Source organism: Aythya marila (assembly GCF_965140915.1).
Source record: "Aythya marila genome assembly, chromosome: 1".
Lineage (NCBI taxonomy): Eukaryota > Metazoa > Chordata > Aves > Anseriformes > Anatidae > Aythya > Aythya marila.
Genome location: NC_139042.1, coordinates 183637703 through 183660134, shown reverse-complemented (window position 1 = coordinate 183660134; position 22432 = coordinate 183637703). Strand labels below are relative to the sequence as shown.

At 36.3% G+C, this 22432-nt stretch overlaps 1 protein-coding gene across 4 annotated transcripts in view; it reads left to right on the top strand.

The window, feature by feature from the left end:
* Positions 1–22432, top strand: part of CADPS2 (calcium dependent secretion activator 2) — a 312175-nt gene that overhangs the window by 159383 nt on the left and 130360 nt on the right. The window lies entirely within an intron of this gene.

Here is a 22432-nt window from a genome sequence, read left to right as displayed (position 1 = left end):
CCACTATTCCTCATCTCGACTGCAAAAGCAGGCAATGTTGCCTGCAGTAAGGAAGGCTCTGTCTCTTGCTAAAAGTGATAAAGCAATCACCAGAGCTCTTTTTCAACTTTCTAACTTCTTCTGAATTCAGTGGAAGTATATTTCAAAAGAGAACTCTTCTAGATGTTAATATATAATTAGTAATGGCTGTACTATTTAGACTTCTTTTTAATCTCTCCCTGTTAATATTCTGCTTGTTGTAGTTGTGAAAATTTCCCATATGTGATACTATCTTTCTTCTTCCTTTTTTTTTTTTTTTCTTAAAAGAAAAAAACAGTTTACATAAGTTTTGGCAAAGCTGTAATTAGGCTGAAATTTCCCATTTACCTACCTCAGCCCTCATTTTGGTTTTGGGAAATGCAGAATTGATCAGGACTGTAAAAACAAGACCTGTGGACTGTGGCCTGCAGTCGGTAACCAGGAGTTGGGAGGACAGGGGGAAAACAGGCATGGAGCCAGAGGGGCAGCCCAAACTGTTGTGCTTAGAGATTGGGACTGAGATCAGAAGACCTAGAAGTAGGGCTACAAATACATGGATAAAGGAAGTAGAATCATGTGGCAGGATTGAGCAAGCTGAGTAAGGTGGAAGGAGTGAAGAGGGCTTAGGGAGGAGAGAAGAGTGTTAGTCTGCACTAAAATGTGATGCTCTCCTGTCAGTGCCCTCCCTCTTCCCTGCTTGGTAATTGTGGCACATACTTGCCTGGATTTGGTCCATTAGCATCATTTCAGTCTTCTAGAGCTGTAAAGTATTGGACTAACTGAAGCAGTGAGTGCTGCAGAGGTGGCACAGTGCTGCCCATGTTCTTCAGCAGTTTGTCACAAAGCATACACAGTGCTGGGATGCAAGGATTGATTTGTGCCTCTCAATACCTTTAATTCCTTCTGCCTGTCTGCGACACATCAGATTTCTTCACTGGGTGTTAAGACCAGCAACCAACTAATGTGAGTGTGGTTCTGCCAGGGAAACAGATTAACCCTTGCTTAATTCAAATGCTTACTCTATTGACAGAAACTAATAGGGCAATAATAACTGAAAATAGTATAGCAGTAACATTTAACAAAGCACTAGTTGAACCACATGACTAGCAAGTAGTATGCAACAGATTCATTTAACTTGCACTTGACCTAGCGTGGTTGTATACTCCATTTTACAGCTCCCTTGGGGAGGTTGTGCTCACATGCGTTGCTTCCAATAGGTGACAGGTTGCTGATCCACATGCTGTCCACAGATAAAATTAGCGTATAGCATGCTGCTCTTTTGACCGGGGTCCAGCAACAAGGACAAGGCTCCAGTGCTTCCTCCCATTGTGCTTCAGGTTTCTCCACAGAAATTGGCTCAGCCAGTGGCTGTTCTTCTGGGGTCTTCAGAGGGTTTTCCTCTGGAAAATTTGCTTTTCCATACTAGCTTAGGTCCCTAGTCTTCTTTTCTGAACATTACATGGGTTGTCCAATAAAATGTTACTTTCAAGGATTTAACTCAATCATCATTTTCATCTACTGTTTCTGGTTACTTCCTCATGCTGCTTTTGGATACTAATCTCCTGGCACAGTTGTTTACTTCCTCATTTTACTGTAGGGTCACTGCTGTCACTATTCTCCAGGCAAAAACTGGTTTTCATCTTCCCACCAAAAATGCTCAAGGTCAGTCATAGTTTCCCTTTCTTACAGCCATTAGCTATGAAGATTGTTACCTACACATTTGTCTAGCAAAGTCCATCTCCTCCATCATAAATATATTTGAAATTAAATAAAATGTTAATAATACATCTATTGACCATTGAAAGAGTTGATGAAGTATTTTATGAAAGCACTGGAGTTGCAGTGAGAGTGAAGAAGAGGGTGTTTATCTGGAGGGAAATACCAAACTGCTCAAAGTATTATTTATGTGTAAAGTCAAGAATCCTTAATGTTAGGAAAAGCGATCACTGAGGCACTATCTGCTGCTTGACTTCCTCTGTGAGTAAAAGGGTTGTTCTAAGTGGACATTTGCTATGTTTTCAAGATAGATTCCTGTCCAATTCATCACACATTAAATTTATTCATGTTCAGGACTGATTCTTCATTTATCTGAGAAATCCTCATTTATGCAGGGGCTAGAAAACATACAGCAAATGAAGGAGAGTATTATGGGAGGCAGAGGAATATTTTGTGCTGCAGGTAGCTGAGGGGTGCCTGGAAGGACTAGTTTTTATCCCTAATTGTGCTAAAAGGAGAAACTAGTCTGCTTTTCCAACTGTAATAACTGGTGATATGTCCCTCATTTCCTGTGCTCAGTTTGATAAACTGGAATGTGATTTCATAGTGGAGCACAACATTCACAAGACAGCTGAAATCAGTGGCAACTAGGCTATAAATCTACATAGAGGTAAAAGTTGTATTAATCCAGTTTAGTTATGAAGTTGTCATAAACACTTGAAGGAAAACCTTGGAAAGCAACTGGTAGAATGAGCTCAGGGAAGAAGGGAGGCAGCAGCCACCTCAGTCACACAGGAGCAGAGGCTTGCGCTCTGCCAGCCAGTGTTGTTGTGGTGCCAGGCTCTGCAGCTCTCTGGTGAGCCTGCATGAGGTAGAAAAGCAAATAACTTGATTCTGGCTATAAATTGGTGTTTGCATAGCATGCAGTGAAACAGGCCATAGGAGAAAGTAAATTGCTGAAGAGCTGGAAGGCAACTGCTGTTATCCTGAAGAGCGAAAAGTACTGGGATGTTTTTCCTTTTTCCTATTTAGTATGTAGTCAGATATTTAAGCACAGTGTCACAGTGTACACAAAAAGGGAAAAAATTAAAGGGTGTGTTCATTCATATTTCTGGACTTTTGTCATTTGAGCAAGTTGTATTTTAATAATAGGCTTTTAATGTAGTTAGTGTGATTATCCTCCTTACATTGTAATTCTTCAGCTTCTTTTTCAGAAACATCTCATGTTTTACCTTCACCCAATCTTTCAACTAGACAAATTGCATTAACCATGTGGCAGAGTTAACAAGCAAACATACAAGGTTCCTATTTGTCTCATTGGAGAAAAAGGCAAGCTGTTGGCATTAAGTAGTGCCTTCCAGCTGGGAATCTCAAAATGTATTCAAAATTAAATTAAAATCTTACCACACAGCCAATTTCAGAAAGAGGGATTTTATTAGACTAATGCTATATCAAGATTTTAAAAAATTAAAAAAAGGTAGTATGAAACCCGTTTGTCAGATATAGGAGCTATGCTTAAATATTTCAAATTCTGCAGGATCAGTAAAACCAACAGGCCCAAACTAATTGTGGGTTTACAGTTTTATTTCTTGGAAACAGTTTCTCCTATTTAAAACAGACTTTATTTATTGACACGGGACATACTGACAGTCTTCAAAACCTGTCTTGCATTTATGCTTCAAGAATATTCAGTTTTATAAATTATACTGTCTTGTAGTTGGATTGATATTTTAAATTCACAAACAATATTCTTGACTGCAGCATCTTCAGATCATGCTCCCTCTTTAAATTTCCGTCATAACAAATAATTATATTTCAAATGAAAATACAAAGTTTCATTTTTTTTCAATACAAATTGAAACCTTTCTAAGAGCATGAAATAACAATTCTTATGATTCAACACTATAATGAATCTCAGTAGCAGTTGATTTGTACATCTGCAAAAAAGAGGTATATGCTTCAAAAATAAAGACTACTCATGCATCTTACTGTGTCTTACTATTTATTTCAGATATTTCTTTTAATGCTTGCATGAAAGGCTGTCACAGTATGAAACAACCTGAAGGATACATAACAATCCTTTTCTAATTAAACCCTGTCAATAGATTAGAAGGGGAAGCATGCACTGCTAGAATATTCTGAGTAATGACAAGGTAAATGTCACTCATTAATGGGAAATTGTAGAACAGTCCTGAGTATTGGCAATTCATGATACTTCAGATTCCTTTCTCATCATTTCTAACGTATTCTCACAGATTTCAGTAACCTTTCCCTAGTCTAAAATGCAGAGTATATTCAAGAGATTTATCTTTTATATTAAGCCAACAATCATACAATAGAAAGAATTGTATCCATTTCTTCCACTACAGTTTTGAATCTAAAACAAATCATAAGAGGAAATAAATAAATAAATAAATACAGACAATAAACTTTCTTTATAAAATGCTAAAATCTTGTTTATTTCTGCCAATCTAGAATAGCAGTGTTAGGGAATGTTTGCTTCAGGGAGGCTGATTTGCCTGTCCTTAACTCATAATTAAATTAGGGTTGAAAACCCATAGAGGACAGGTTAATCCATTCAAGATATGTGGGTTACAGTAAATACCTTCTTCTAATGCATTTTCTTTTGAAGTACCTTTGCATATCCATGTGCATTTAAAACATGCATTATTTTTTAAAGTATATGTCAGTTGAGTTGTCTGTTAGCATAGCCTAGTGGTTACTGCAGAGTATTATTCTATTGCCTTAAATCTTGACATAAAAAAGGAATGTTGAGATTTTATTACATAGCTTAATTTAAAAAGATAGGTAATGTTTAATGATAATATTTTATAAGGGAGATAAAAAATAATGTAAAATTCTTACAAATTGACCAGCCTAAACAGGATAATATTATAAAGTAGTATTATTTAGTTTTGACTTCTGAAGTAAAACATTTCAGTATTTTTCTTTTTTTCCAGAACTTTTTCCAAGATTTAAGTTTATCCCTATAAATTCTGCTTTCTGTTGTGACATGTTGCATTTAGAGTTGTTCATAGAATCACAGAGTGGCTGAGATTGGAAGGGACCTCTGGAGGCCATCTGGTCCAATGCCCTGCTCAAGCAGGGCCGCCTACACCAAGTTGCCTGGGACCATGTCCAGGTGGCTTTTGAAGATCTCCAAGGAGGGAGACTCCACAACCTCTCTGGGCAACCTGTGTCAGTGTTCAGTCACTGTCAAGTAAAGAAGTGCTTCCTGACATTCAGACAAAACCTCCTGTATTTTACTTTGTGACTATTGCCACCTGTCCTGTCACTGGGCACCACTGAAAAGAGCCTGGCTCCATCCTCTTTGCAGCCACCCTTCAAATATTTATAGAGATTGGTGAGATCCCCCCATGACCCTCCTTTTCTCCAGGCTAAACAGTCCCAGCTCTCTCAGCCTTTTCTCACAGGAGATGCTGCAGTCCCTTAATCATCTTTGTGGCCCTTGGTTGGACCCTCTAGAATATCTCTATGCCTCTCTTGTTCTGACTAGGGAGCCAGCAACTGCACATAATACCCCAGGTGTGGCCTCACCAGTGCTGAATAGAGGGCAAGGATCGCTTCCCTTGACCTGCTGGCTACACTTTGCCTAATGCAGCCTAGGATACCACTGGCCTTCTTTGCTGCAAGGTCACACTGCTGGCTCATCTTCAACTTGGTGTTCACCAGGACCTCCAGACCCTTTTCTGGCAAGCTGTGTTCCAGCTGGGTGGCCCCCAGCAGGTACTGGTTGCTGGAGTTGTTCCTACCCAGGTCCAGGACTTCTGCTTGTTGAACTGTGTGAGGCTGTACCTTTGATTTCTTAAATTTTTGTATATGGAATATACATTCTGCAAGCACTTGGTTATTTATGTGCCTTGAATTTCTCCCTCTCTCTCATTTGGAAAGCAATTATTTTGTCAACCTTTTTTGAACTTACACTCCAAAATTATATGGAATCATTTAGATTTTTTTCCTCTTAAAACCTTTTTTTTTTAAATTATTATTTGTATGGGTGTATTGTAAGTATTGTAAGAATATAAGGATCACCATGAATTTGCAAACCTTTTAAAAAGTCTTTCCTCTTGTATACCTAGGACTGACTGAAATATTCTTAGAACATTTATAATCAATAAATATAACCCCTATATGCGACTGAAATCACGCATATCTTCTGCTGTTGCTGTAGCTTTAGAGCTGAAGAATATCTGTTAGAGTAATGTCCTGGCTAACAGTCTTCCAAGATGCAAAATTAGAAGATAAGTAATTTTCCCCTCATTTTTTTATGACACTTTTCACCCACTGATAGAGGAGTTCATTGGAGAGGAAGGCAAGTATAATTATCTCTGTTTTACAGACGAGTGAAATGAAGCACAGGCATGAATAGCAATTACTCAAGGTCACAGGCAATTCAGTGACAGAGCTGAGGATAGCACTGGGGTCTGCTGGCTCCTCTGTGGGTACAGCTGTAGTATGTAACTGTCACCTGGATAAAGTGTTGTCATAGCTACTAGCAAGCCTATAAGTCAATTATAAAGAGCTGTATGGACACTGAAGTCAGCCAGGATGAGGATGTTGCCAGCTCTTATATGCTGTTTCTCCATGGTCACCTAGCAAAGGGTAGGACAGGGAACAGAGTTAGTTTTATAATTTCAAGTTGCATCATTTGAAGGCTGATCTGAAGATGAGAACTATTTCAAGTATCATTATTTCAGAAAAACATGTGAGGTGACCGCAGTAAAAAGACTGTTTCAAGTCTGGGCTACTTTTAAAGATAAAGATGACAGGAATACAATTGCATCTCTTGAGCTCTGTTGCAGACAGGCCTTTATGCTGCTTATAGTGAATTTGAAACTTGGTTTCAGGCCTTTCTCTGAGCCAAACACATACATATAGCATTTTTTTCTTAAAGCCAGTAGGCATACAGTCGCTTCAACAAGAGAAAAGTTTTAGAAAACTGTATGTGTCCAACATCGTAGAAAATCCTTCCTAATAATTTTGATGATATGGTAATATGTACCATGGATATATTCAATTGTTATTATTTTCCATTAGATAAAAACAGTTAACTTTCTACACTACTTTTCAACAGTTAGTGAAAATGTTTTTCTCATTTGTGAATATTGTAAATTTTTTTCTCATAAAAGGGAGAGAGGCCTGCCTGAGAGGTTCCAGTTGTTTTTTCATTTATCAACACAGCGTATTTGCATGAATCAAATGTAAAGATAAGTAGATATTTATCAAACTATAGCATTTCTTCATCTACATACATAAACTCTTCTGTATCTCTCTGTAACATTTGATTTGTCTTTCCAAGTTTGTGTGCAGCACATCTGTTTGAAACCATAAAATCAGTATATTAGCACCATCTAGCTTTCTATTTGTTGCTATTACACTTTTGCTTCCAGATTAAAAGAGGGTAGCAGAGCACTGACTTCAGCTGCTGCTTTGAAGAGTGGGATTCTCGCTGTCCTTTGGCAGAAGGCTTATTTTTCAGTTTGTGAACATAAAGACTGGGAGGTATAAGCAAAGTAAAATGGTAGGAACTGTTGAGCTTGTTTGAATTTTACAAATCTATTCATCACATTTGGAATCCTTTCCTCACTATAGCAGCCCCAAATTTAGATAGTTAGGCTATGTCAGAGTAATCCAAGTTCTTTCAAAAATCACTGGATGTGGAGGAATGCCTTGACAGGTTTTTTTATGAATGCTAAGGTATTGACAGTAGGAAAATTTAAAAAAATGGGGAGGGGGAAGGTAAACACATAGCAGTGAGGTAAACACCAGAGCCTTCTCTCTATGTATTGCATTCAGAAGTGTAGATTATGTACTAAATTAAAATTAATGACAGATCATCAGACAACAAAGTTTACAAGAGCAAGAGGCAGGCTTTGATCCTCTTTTTTCTTTTGCCTAATTCAGTTTCTCAAATCTATATTGAAGTCAGACCATGAGTAGCTACCCAAGTGATTTTTACAAGCTAAATCTCTTCTTATTTTAAGTGAAACTCAAGCTGCTTTCATAGATAGCAAGATAATTTTGCTACAGGTAACCACAAGGTTCAGAGAAATACTATCTTCACTTCTGGTGAGATTTCCTACTAGCTATAAATATTGATCTCTAAATAACGTAGTGTCTATGTACATGCTCTTATGAAAATTAATGAAATAAAATGAATATTTTAAGTGAAATATGTTGGAATTTCAATTAATCCCTGTGAGGACTTTTTGTTTGTACCAGGGGTAGTTTAGGGATTCTGATGTCCTCCAACATGTACAGGTTGTTCCATTTGGGAGCACAGATGCTTGATCTATATTTTTTAACACCTGCAGTTTTGTTCAAAGCATTTTCTTACCAGAAGAACTGTTGATCTGTAAGAAATATGAGGGGAGAATATCAATGTTCCTTATAATTTCTATTACAATTTCTGTTAGAATTACTCCCTAATTAGTCTCAAATATATTTAGGAGTTAGATCTGTCTACAGACACTTGAGAGGGATTGCCCATTGCCATTTGCGGTGTCAAGCCTTCCAGTGTTGTGAGATGACCCATAATTCCTATACAAATTTTATATGAAAATGGAAGGTATTGCTACCAGTCTGCTACAAGAGAATCCTATCACAGAATCAAGTGTGTATCCAAGTCATCTGGGTCTAGGCCAAAATTATTCACTCTCTAGCAGTTTCAAGCAATTCCAAAAGACAAGCTTTTCTTGTCTCTCCTATTGCTGGCAAATGGGATAGTGTTTTTGTTTGTTTGTGGTTGGCCTCAAAATTAGTGCTTAAGTTGTCCTAAGAACCTCTTTCTCATGTACTCATGGTTCCAACGGGTTTTTAAACACTAATGAGTATGTCAATAATAAGGAAGATGAACAAAATTAGGCATATCTAAAGGGTCTTTGCTAGTGAAGACACATCAAGCAAAAGTGAGATAGAGTTTTTTTTTAATCTAAACAAAATATTTCAGATATGACCATTTGAGGAAGTCAGAATGGGGTCTGGTGGCATTATCTTTTACAACAAGATGACCAGTACCATCAGTCTTACATGTCATGGTGCATAAAATGAAGGAGACGTGTGAGTGTGTGTGTGTAAAAGGGCAGATGCATGCAAAATTTTAACTGGCCTGCTCTCCACCCTGTCTGAACTGTCTGAGAGTGCAATGCTAGCACCAGTGCTGAAGAACTGCTGGGGTCGCCAGCTTGGTTACTTGCTTTTGACTTAGTTGGCTCATAGCTCAGACTTGATGCATGTGCAATGTCACCTCATGTTTGGTTGTCATATACAGGGGACCTTTGAGACACTGCATAAAGGAAGATTTCAGTATGTCTTCGACAGGAGGGCATAAGTAAGTATCAGAGTTTCAGTTAGGTTTCATTGGCACAGAAGAGAGAAAAGGAATGGAGTGCAAAGCATCATGTTCCAATCCATATTCAATCAGACCTAGCCAGACTGTTATCTTTTAGGGCTAATCAAGACAAGTGCTGTACCTGTATGTAGTTCTGTGGTGCTGAAGGAAACTGCAGTACTGCCTGTGCCTTACTCAGTACCTCTTAGAGAAGAAGTGTTGTATAGCTGAAGAAGGTGGCTTTGGTCAAATTTCAAACACAGTTGACTGTTGAAGAGAAAAAGTGATACCAGTACAAAATGTGAGCAGCAACAGGAGCATACAGCACAGCAAATACTGCTTCATATTCAGAAATGGCTGCTCTGATTTTTACATCAAGGTATGCCAAAGTGTCAACTAACAAGCAGCACCACATATTTGTCTGTGTAGAGCATGTGTTTTCTACAGAAGAAATGATCCTGCAAGAAGGATCTGTCAGTAACTGAAAAGCATTCTGGCTGGGAACAGCAGAGTAATTTGGGAGATGTAAAATGTAGTAGTGTGAAATTTATTGCTGATTACCTCCATTTGGAAAGAAGTAGCATTACTGATCTGTAATGTTACACAATTATTTTTAAACAACACGAGCTTTTTACTAATACTTAGGAAGAGGAAATTACATTTCTTCTCAACAGTAATTCTGAGACAGTTGCTGACTCCAAAGATCCAAGACCATGAAACACGAATGTACGAATATCCCTTTCTTCAAGACAGACTCATGTATCCAGCTCAGAGTAAACCCAAGTGTTTCAAGAACTTTTGGCACATGGAATGTCCAGCTAAAGGACTGAGACTCACTAGGGAGCTCCACAGGTAATCATGCCCTTTCTGTGAGCATACTAGTCTCTGGCTTATGGCATAATTTTTAACTTTCTAAAAGAAGTTAGTTCCATTGGTTTGCATTAATTCTTTTGATATGATCTGAATGCTTGACTGTTATGGTTAATAAAAGCATATGTCTCTTTGAATGATTGTTTCTGTCATTTTAAATAAAAAGTTTCAAAATGGTAGTGTAAATTATTGATGGTAATAAATCAACTGCAGCTGTGCCAATCACAAATTAACAGTTGAGTTTACCATGCTCCCTTTAGAGCATGAAGTTTTTGCTAAGCGGAAGGTGCAGGAAAACTTTACTACTATTTTATGTGGTCACTACCTGTTCCCATGTTATCTTTGTACCACAAGAAATAGTAAGCTCACTTAGAAGATTCTTGGTACATATTGCCAGTCTAGCAGTCCCTAAACAAGAAAATTGGCCCATACTAGCAACTTGAATATGCCCTGATATGAGAGATCTGTGGCTCTGCCTTAACCTTTTTTAACCAAACCTTTAACGAAACCTTTTAAACCTTAACCAAAGATCACCTTTGGGTGATCCTCACAAGAACACAGGTTAAAGGTCTTCTGGACTATAGTAAGCGGAAAGAACCTCATCACGCACAAGCTTTTGTGTCTGTTATCAGAGATCATTGTCTTCTGCAAGATACAACATGGGAAATTAAAATGGGACATTCCATTGGCACTGGATAGATGGTCTCTTTAAAACCCTTGCCAATTCTGTCCTACCAGAATGGTAATGGATAAATGTGAGTAGCTCTCTGACAACAATATTAATATCCAGTTAACACTCAGTTAATAAGCATAGCATGATGCCTGCTCTCAAAGCTTTATTTTGGGCTGACCACACAAACAGGTTCATTATGGTCATATTACTATCCTTTTCAGAAGCATGAAAACTAGAAATACATTGTTGTTTTCACTCAGCATCTGAGCTCCTGTTGATGTGATCCAACCACAGGCAATGCTGTCTTAAGGATGTTATCTATTCTGTTTTTGTCTCTGTTTCAGGTGTTGTTAAATCTAAAGTTCTGTGATTTCTTCCTCTAAATTTTTATAAGTAAACGCAGGTTTGACTTTATTACAATTATTTTTGAACAGCAACTGTGTATCTTAAATAGATCTGGCAGAAAATGAACTACAGAGAGAAGATTTGAACAGCTGAAATATTCTGAAATTTTCAGAAAAAAAATCAGAGAGGCCTTGGAAAATGAGAACAGAAACAAAATTAAAAGAAATAAAGCAATGACTTACAGTTCAACAAGAATATTAGTCAAATGTTGACCCATAATCAATAAGCAATTTTAATTTATGAATGTAACAGCAATGGATTAGATTTTTTTGTTTGTTTGTTTTAGTCAAAAATGTCATTCATGTAGCTATAATTATCTTCTGTTTCTTGCTAAATTCTGACAAACTCATCCTCATTTTGATATTCATAAGGCCATTTATTCATGTATATATTAAGGTAACAATTTCCTGCATTTGTTATAACAGCAAGATGGAATGGCCTGATTTTAATTCACTTTTATGGATGTATGGATGCCTTGCTATTATTATTCCATGGTGCCTCAAAGCAATATTTTCTGTTATGCTACTTTAAATTTTGCTAAATGCTAGAATTTTTATTGTGTTAAATGAATACTAGCATTTTGCTGTGAAAAAAAGAAAAGTGCTAATGTGTTAACTGTCTTCTTTTAAAGTGATTTTAATATTGCACAATTCTGCAAAATCAATTGACTGTAATCAGTTACTTTTTAAAAAGGAAAATTGAACTTCATGAAAAATGACACATTAAAATTACATTAGTGATTGATTGGATAATGATGATGGGTTAATGCAAAATTACTATGGAAGGAAGAAGCAAAAATGTTTATCCTGCTGCTAGATCCTTAGAGAACAGATTATAGCTATGAGCCTGATTTTCAGTGCTTCCCACAGTAATTGCTTCTGAGGAGGCATGGGGAATCTTGAAGACCTTAATGATATGCCACTGCCACTTTAATTGCTAAGAGAAGCCAAGAGAATCCTAATTGCCAAGAGAAGCATTACTAATTAAGGTGTCATTCTTCATTCATTCCATAGTAATTAATCTGAAATATTTGTAAAAGCTGAGATATAAATTTAGATCCAAACTCACTTAGCTTAATCACAACATACTTTACATGAAAAAGATCTATGGGTTAAGCAAGGTTAACAGTTAAAAACATGAAAGTATACTTTTTTTTTCCTTATTTTTTTTTTCTCATAACTTTAAAAAACATGAAGTTAAAGAATTAAGAACATATTTAAGAACTAATATTTAAATCATGATTCTACTCTTCCATTAAAACATCATTACAACTATTTGTATAGGGTGTTCATTTTTCTTATATATTTCTCTGTAAAGCTAGTTGCTCCTGAGAATATGAAGATGAATTTTCTTCAGCTCTCTGGTGAACAAAATTATGCAAATTCAGTTGTACATCTTTTGGCTTTAGATGGTGGTTTTAACAAGACCTGTTCTATCTCCCTGCCTTCACTATGATTTAATATGTGAAGGTTATGGTTAGGTATGGAAAATTCCCATAATCAGTACTGCCTGTGTGTCAAATCCTCCTTTGGTTCATTACTGCTAAAGTCCTTATTCAGCACTGAAGAATAATCAATTGGAGTGAGCTGGTCGTATTGGCAGAGGTTCGTTTCCTCTGTGTTGTTTCTTTGTACCATGTTCTCCTCAGCTTTCTTTGATGCAGTTATGTCTCAGGCTCTCTGGGTCCTAAACTCTTATTCTTTGGGCCTGGCTTGTCTCTTGTGGTTTACCTTTCTGGTGTACCCAGACCAAATGCCAACTTGTAATGCCAATGTTTCAGGCTTACCATGTGAGATCTCAGAACCAATGACCAACCATCTCAGTGAACCATACAACTTCTAGGTAGACTTTTTTGGTCTATATAATCAAATTCTTGTCTGCATTTCTCAACTTTAAATCTTCCCCCAGTCTAAACTTCCTGGACTTTGTGTGTATATGTGAGAAAACAGAAATGAAGAATAAGCCTTGGCAGCAGTTCTTCGTTTATCATGTTAGGGAAGAGGTCACTTCAGACCATAAAGATGGTGATGAGTTGCACTGCAGCATCACTTGTCTAACTGTGGCACCTATGAAAGATTTTTAGCTGCTGATGGCTACCAAAGTTATGCTACCCAGTACAAAGATGGAAATCTCTTAAGACCTGAATGGTGTGTGATGTGCCTCTTGGCTACAGAGGGAGCCAAAGGTGATGTGTGCCCTCACACATTTGTAAAGTGACTTGGTGGTTGCTGAGGACCTGATATCCACCTTGTATGCATTTCTAGGGATTTACTCCAGCCTCTGCCTGGTGTTGTCCTGAACTGACTGTCCGTTAGTGGCTGGTATATATGAGGTGCACTGACTGAGCACTGCTTCTGGCTTCATTTCCTGTGAGAGGAATCCAGTTCCCAAGCACAGAATCTATTCTTTACTGTGGACCATGTGCTGCAGCAGGGTCAATGGAGATATCACCTTCAAAAGCACAGTCCATATTCAAACTAAGTTACCAGTGTGGATGCATCCTCTTTTGTTTAGGTAATTAATTAAAGTTCCTAAATGTAGTTGTCAGAACTGGGCAACAGCTTCCATTGATGCCCATGTCAAGGAGGTGTCTGCACAGCTGCCCATCCTGTCAGTGTCCATCCTCACAGTCTGCATCTTCTCAGGCATGGAAGAGGCTGAAAGGTTGAAGTTCTTCCTAGCTGAGATACTGCTGCTGAACAAGCAAAGGTTCGATCCTGAAAATACATGAAATATATGTTCCTGTAAAACCATAGTTTTCATGCTTGTAAATGTTTGCTTCATTGAATTTTTAAAAATATTAAGAATAAAATCCATACTGATTCCTTTATTGGAAGTGCTCTACTCACAGCTTCAGAATTTTCTTTAAAAATAACAAAGCTGGTGGTAACTTAGAAGGCCAAATGATGATCTAATATTTATCTGAAAATAGATCATAGGTTCATGAAATTGTAGGTGAGGAATTGAGAATCTAAAATTTTGTAGAATCTAATTGAGCATTTTGTAGAATCTAATTGAGAATCTAAAATTTGCAGTAAGAAGTTCAGACTGGTGGGAACTTCCCAGTAGCTTCACTCTAATTAAGAGACTGGTCTGACTGGAATTTTCAGATTGACTTCCTTAGCTTAAAGTCATTTATGCTGTCATTACAGAGTTCCCACGGCTTTGGAGGAGTATCATTCAGAACAAATTCTGACGTTTTGGTTTGATTAAAACTTGAGAAAAAAAAATACTATGTTGTAAATACATTCAAAATATTGCTGACAGTAACTTTAGAATGAAATTGCTCTCTAATATCCCTGTTTAATAACCTATTCCAGAATTATATGTTGTAGAATATATTATGTATTTGAGATTATGTATTTATTTTGTATTATAAGTTTTAGCTTTTTTTCTTCCATTTAAATTCCTTTTGAAAGTTGTCTGGAAACTTCTCTTCCATTCATGAGTCTGTAGTAATGAAGATATAACTGACATAACATATTTGCAACATTATCACTGCACATAGTTATATGAGCAATATAATTATTTTCCCAGAATGCAGGAACAAATATCATTGAAATAATTGTTTTAGATTATTATTTATTGCTCTATTATTCTACAAATCAGCATAGCACATGTATCAGTCAGGTGAGAGATGCTGTTTTTTATTAACCTTTCCTGTCAGGTGATCTGACTTACTTCTTTGTATCAGACACTACTCTGTGATATAAAATTTAAGAAAGAGTTATTTCCACATGACATACACTGACATTACATATGGTCTGTCATGGCCTGGCATTATTTCTCTACGGAGAGTGCCAGTACTATTAACTGTGAGGATGGGGGCACACCACCTGCGTGTGTTATGTCCTTCTGTCACTTGCATTGTCCATCTGTTACTTGCACGAAGCTAGCATTCACCTAATTTTTGTCTTATGGAATATAAACCCTCACAAAATCAAAGGCACTTAGGACTGCAAAATTAATTTAAAATGTAACCAATCTAATTCTCTCTGCTCAGTTACTGAATTGGATACCACAAGGTTAATTTTGCTATACTGTCTGAGGGTGGATTTTAATTCTTAATGCCCTATTCTGTATGGGCAGGACTATGTGTAAATGTGCATATGTATGTGGCTAATAAGGTTTTTACTTGCAATTTTGTAGCAGGATACATAAGGTTTAAAGACAGAGGTAACTTTTTTACATATTCAATGTTAATGTGTTTATTTCACTACAGTAGTATGATTTCAATTATTACAGTATTGCATTTGATTCTGACCCAGTAACAGAGTCCCCATGGCCCTGCACTCCTGATGTTTTGCCCAAATAGTACATTCATCACAGACAGCTCCCTTTGAATGGCCCACATCCTGTTAAACGTCAATACAGATGGGTTGGCAGTTCCACACCATACCATTTTGTCAGGGTCCCTGAGCCCATCTCACACCCCTGGGTTAGCAGCATGGTGGCAGCCCCTTGGAAGGCTGGTGGTTTCCATGAAGGCAGCAGTGCTTCATGGGTTTGGCACAATTAGCACACTCCACAGCTTTTCATTTCAATAACGACATAGAGTTCACCCTACAAAGAATCTTTTAGCATACTTACTGTCACAAACATGTTTTAATTTCATCCCATCCTAAATTAGATTTTGTGTGCTTTGTCTTTTTGTAATGTATAGGATTATTTTTTCCACTTCATGCATAAATGATAAGAGAAGAGGTAAGTGAAAAATGCATGTGAAGTGCTATGTTAAATGTTGTGTATGGCTTGCCCTTGGAGAAAGAGTCAGAAAAGACCAGTCAGTTTATCTTTGCATGTTTCTTTTATGGAGTAAACTGGGGACAAATTGGCAGGGGAAGTGTTTTGGTAGGTATGACTTCCACTGCTCAGTCTCCACTGGGGTCAGTGCAACTTCTCTTCCTTTACCAGATGGAGAGCTCCTCTGGTAATGTTAGAAGATTGCCAAAACTGCCATCTGCTTCTCTTCAAAGTTTATTCCAAAATTGAAAAGCTTTATGATTCTGGTGAGAGAAGTGAACAGAACCATAAATACAGAACTAGTAGCTGTTGTTCAGCAAATCAGTGGCTTAGAAGTTACTATTTTTATCAACAGTTCCTCCATTTGTGATTTTGAACTCTGAGACTTTAAGCTCACTTAAATTTTATATCATTTGAAGTTAAAAATTCTAAGTGGAATGCCCAATGCCATTGACCAAGTAGAAGCAAATACAAAATTTAGTGAAGTTTGTACTAGTACTGGCATGGAGAACTCTACCTGAGGAAGTGCTCTCCTCATACCTATCCAGTGTCTCTTCTAAAACTGAATGTTTGTGGCCCTCTCACCCTTTTCATCTGCTCCCAGGTCTTAGCTTCAAAGAGCAAACTGAATTCCATTGCACTTAGACAATGAAATTATTCCTCATAGGTTAAGGGCTGTAGGCTGCTAAGAGATACCATTTTACAGGGTCACAAGATGTCATTTTAAGGATCTTTCAGTCAAGCCATTTAGAAACAAATTCTGAATAAAGAATGCATTCAAACAAAATTGGGCTTGTTATGCAAACAACACAACCTAGACTAGGATTAAATATAACAAATATTACCATTAGCCGAGGATATGTGCTAGAATAAGATCTCTAAAAATATTATGGTTGCTTTTCTTTCATTGATTAAAAAAAAAAAAGAGAGAGAGGGAACCAATATTTTGCATAAATGAAGCTTTTCCTTTATTTTGTATACTGAGAAGGAATGGATCCTCTTTAAAACAGAAAACACCAATTCCTAGATTAGTATTGTATGATTAAGTTAAGAAAGTAATCATATGTCAAGTAGAATTTTATTGCTGTTATTGAATATGAGTGTGCAATTTAATCTCAAATGCTGCATTCATTTTTAATTGAGCTGTATGTATTCTGCTTAATGGAAGGCTTGGGTTTTTTTCTTGCACACTCAATAAATTTTAATTGAACACCTGATTCCTGCCACCAACACGTTAACATCTGGGTGCTATCTGTCTTTTATGCATATAGATACACTGGCTATAATTCTGCAGAAAAGCAGATAATAGGGAAACAAAAAGACAACATTATGGAACACTTTCAGCCATAATTTTTTATTATATCTTGAGAAGCATTTAATTATCTTATTTCATTTAATTAGCCCCACTACTTAGGTCAATTGTTTTTTTATTGACATGGCATATTAGCAGCTTTGCTAATTGGAACAAAATAGCATGTGACTATACTGTCTTGTACAAAGCAATTATTATTTTTTTTCTGCTTTCCCAAGACTTTTATTTATTTCACAGTCTTTTCAATAATGTATAAAATATTTTGGCATGGAATGGCTTGATTTACAATTTAGGATTTCACTTTTCACAGTTTTATTCCTAAGTTAAAGACAAAAAGACTAAAAGGGTTCTAAAAAGAAAGTGTTTACTTCATAGCATTAGATTTTAAAAACAGAAAACAGCACTCTACCTTTGTAGTTTTTAGAAATTTTAGTATTTCTTTGGAAAGAGAAGTGCATTTTTAAGCATTCTTTATCATTAAGTCTTTAAGTATAATTTGTCAGCATTTAGAAATTCAGTTCTAGAAGAAAAACAGCAGCGTTGTGTCACTCCAGCTGTTGTACTTCTGTGGTTTTGGTATCTATTCCGTACCAATCTGTTTGAAATCCATGATTTAACAAAGCTGATAATTCTAACAGAGCAGACATGAGCTGAAATTCTATAAATGTTTTAGTGCGTAACATTAATTTCAAGTTAAGTGATAACAGAGATAATTTTAAGATGATGTTATGGAAATGCAGTTGATCTGAAATGATTTCTGCATGAGACAATTTCTTTTAATAATTTATTATACTTCTCCTTAATTTCAGATTCTTCTACTCAAAACCATTTTTTAACGCTTTTGAAGACGTGATATATTTTTGACTCAGTAATTCCTCAAGATGTTTTTGGTATCTCCATAACAGAAAAAAAATAGTTTCACCAGTTTCACACATTTTCTGTTTCTCAAATTCTGATACTTTCGCAAATTGTTTCCATGCCTTCTGAGTTGTTGGATAATGTTTATAATGTATGTGTTCAATTGCATTGGCACTTCAACAGATTAAGTAACTCGTCATTATGCAATGAATGTTCTGCCCCTAATTTGAGAGTAAGTGTACTATTAATATGTATGACTCTGTGTTCCCATAAATCCATGATCTGTGGAATAATAAGGCTTTATATTTATTTAAAATACTCATTTTAAAACTATCTCAAATACAAGTTTTACGGTCTTTGCCCTGAAGTTTAATTTAACCTCTTTTTTTATGGTTTCAGAGTTGCATTTTCTTTCCTGTTCAGGTCAGTCACAGGTAGCAGGTAGCAGGGATGAATGTGAGCTGGACTTCCATAGTCTGAGCCACTGCATTATACATATCCTGAGATCCACAGGAGGGCAGCATGGTTAAATTAAGGGAGAAGATGGGAATATGATTCAACTACATGAATCTCACATTTGATTGTTTGGTGTTTGTGAAAGCTTTTATAATTTAGGACAGTGCACAATTACTTCCTAGCCAATACATATAAAGCAATTGCACACTAATTGTAGAAGTTTCCATTTGTAGTTTCTTAGTGGAAGTTTTTCTCTATATATACATACAGACAATTTTAGAAGAAGATTTTAAAATATCTAATGTGGAAATTATTAAAGCCTAATACGAAATTTAGCTCCACAAATTCCAATAAAATTTGTTTTTAGTATTCTAGTAAACCAGAATAGTGATTTACTAGAGGGAGGGTGCGGGTAGCTATTTACAGTTAAGTACCTTTAAAAGATACTGGACCTACTCTGTTCTCTTGACTGCACTGTAGCAGGAAATGGGTCCTTTTATGTTATGTGTAAATATTTATACACACATATATATGTAAAGTGATGTTTGGGGAAAAAAAGATTGAAAATCTCAATCTAGAATTTGAGAAGTTATCACTGAGTGATACTAAAACTATTAATTATATTTTCATTCAATTTAAATAGATCACCAAAACACTTGTATAAGGCATTTTACCATTTACATTATATACAAATTAAAAATATATATTTTAAAGTATTTTCAAAAACATTCTAAAAGTGAGGAGAAGTGACTAAAACTTCCTATCACATCCAATTAATTCATCACTGTTACCATATATGTTTCCACATAGATTTTATGGATTTTTTAAACTTATTTTAATGTATCAGCAGTGTTACAGTTGAATATCACTTCAGATTGCTGTTTTGGGGAGACAGTTTGGGCAGAGCAATTCCATGCTGCAGGAATGGCTGACCCTAGTAGATGGATCTGATGCTCCCTCACAAGTGGTAAATTCTGTGTTCCTGAAGTGCTGCTTCTACAGCTCCTAATGTGAATTGGCTCCAGATTAGTAAATCTAATGCAGGGTTAGTGCATTTGAGTGTTTTTGTTTTATACATATGTGCTATGTTAATGAACTTCTGCGAAATTCTGAGCAAATCCATGCTGTTGTTAGAGGCTTATTCCTTCTTGCATATTACATTTTGTTCTTGTCTTACAAACAAACAAAAGGCCATTTTCTAAGCATTACTGGTAGCATTTCAACATTTCTTTAGGGTTTTAGTTTTCTTCTAGTTACCTTAATCCATTTTAAAAATCCTGAATTGCATGAAGAGATGCTTAAGTAAATTTCTTAAAGGGGATATATTTCTAGTGATGCATTTCTGTTGTTTCCTGTAATAACTCTTGCAGAATTCAGTCCCAGATTGTTTCTGTGCAGCATTTCCAAGGACAAATATCCAATCATGTTAATGGTCCTAATGAAAATTATTATACACTGAAAGCTGTCTCTTCCAGTGCCTAAATAATACTCATAGATGAGGGTTTCAGAGCAAACCAGAAGAGCTGCTTCTAGGCACATGTAGGTGAGATGTGGAAGTCTGCTACTAGATGTAGATTTTGGAAGTATAAATGAGCCGAGAAAACAACTACAGTAATTCACTGAAAGAAAAAATTAACAAGTAGTAAAGTCAGAGACACTGTTTCTAGCCAGAGAAACTTCTGGAGCCACTAATAGCATGAGTATAGGAGAAAATTGTGGGGATATACAGCTGCATGCTTGCATCCCACTTGCTGCTTCCCTCTGAATCCTGTTGAGAACAAGGTACAAGACTGAATATACTTTTTGGTGGCCATGTTTATGTTTTTCACAGAGAACATTTCTTCAGAAGAGTCTAAGTGACATGGAATCAGAAATCTTTTTTGTTTCTTTGGCATCTTTAAAATTCTACAGTCACGTGTTCCATATAAGAACGTTTTGTTAATCAGAAGCTTTAAGAGAACTAATCATCTGGGTCACACTGTGAAAGCTTTCTTGTTCTCACTCATGAATTGTCATCAAAAAGCAGTCAGGAGCTATAAAAGTACATTTCTGACTCTAACTTGTATTGAAAGGATCACCTACATTTGTCATTCTACATTGGCAGGTTTTCCAGGGCAGAATTTCTTTTATCAAAATGTTAAATTGGCCTTATTGTGTTCATCTAATCCGGAATCAGATCTACTGTGGCCAGCAGCAAATGACTGACCTGTGTAGTAGGCATGATCTCTCTCAGTACTCTTCCATACTCCACCTCCTGGCAGGGCAAGGACTGTCCTGAGCCAGATGTGGTTTCTGTGCATGTATTAACACTCAATGCACTTCTCATTCACAAACCTTTCCAGGAATGCTTAAAATGTACAATGAAATGTAACTAATTTGAATGCGTGGAAACAAGCCATAACTGTTGCTGTGCTTTATGAGAATGGAAACTGATGTCTGGCACTACTCCTACATTCCTTAGAGTTGCTAGAGATGCAGTGGAGGCAGTCCACATCTACTGATACTGAAACAAAAACTTTTTTTTTTTTCTTCTGCTGTCGTATTTTGGGTAGAAACAAGTGGTATTAATTGGTTCCAATATTTATATGAAATCTGGTAAATTAAAAGGGAATTTTCCAATGCATGAGGGTATGGAGCATTAAAACTGTAATCCAGAAGAAAATCACATCATTTCCAATTAAACTGGAAACCTATTAAGTTGAATGTTTAAAAGTGATGATTTACTGATTGTCAAACTACAGATATATGTATCATCCATAAGGATTACGAGAAAGAATAGGACCTCAAAGTTTCTGTTACTTATGTTCAGATTGCTTATACATACTGAGAGCAGAGATGGTTTCTGTGAAGAGCACTCTGCTAAAGAGGTTCCCTAATACCAGTGTTCACACGTGTCATACAAAATTCTACTTAAATTTATGAAGTGTAAAAATACACTGTACTTTTTGGTTCATAGAGAATAATGTGAGTGTGTCAACATGGAAAGCTCAATTTATCAAAGGTAAAGAAACTGCATCTATTTTATTTAGACTTTTTTATTTAGACTTAACTACAGGACACTATTTGTATAGTGATACGCATAATCCATGATTCCATTTTAAGCTTAATCTAGACTTTGAGAAATACATTTTTTATCTGCAGCTTAATAAGAGCTTTATAATTTTGCAAATTAAGGAGATACTGCTCTTTCAAGGATTGTATACAAATTCCAAAAGGGTAACTGTATTTTCCCCACTGTTTTTTAAATTGTACTCTATAACTTTTCATCTTGGACTGCTCTGTAGTTGTGCAACTGGAAAGAAATTTATTCTACAAAGTGTACCAAGTATTTTGAAATCTTTAGTCAGCATAGTCTCTGTTCATTATCAGCTAAGTTCAGTCATTATATCCACAGAAGCTTTGTCTCATAAAACCAACTCAAGAAAGTAAATTAGTGTATGCTATTCTGAATTGAGCTTTAGAATGCGTATTTTTTGTAAGACTGCAAACAAGCATTTGCAAGTATATTCTGAACCCTTATTCTGATAGCCACAGAAGTATTTCAGTATTCGGTGAATGTAACATTATCTACTTTGCATGACTTATAAATACAGAAATTTTCATTCATTTCATCTACTGTCAGGAAACCAACAGCAATGCCTAAATTTAGAGCACTGGCACCGTAGGGAAATTATATAGCCAATGAAGACAGAAGGGTTCTTCCAATGGGCAATTTGCAAAGATCTGAAGGTGAAATATGCTCCAAATAGGTTACACTGGATCTATACAAAATACAAAGGTAGTACAATCACTGAGAGTGGCATAGTGGAGTTGCAAAGCTGAATGTATTTCATTTGGTCTTTCTCTTTGGAACATTTTCATTTCATCTTTTTAATTCATGTACGATTTGCATGTTGGACACATGCAGTCAAAAGGCTGAACAGGTTTACAGGCTTCTGAAACACATTTTACAGTGTCTGGAGACTAGGGCTGGTGTAAGGCTTTCCTGAATGCTTCTCCTGCTGTGTTAGAACCTCAGGTTCTGAACAGC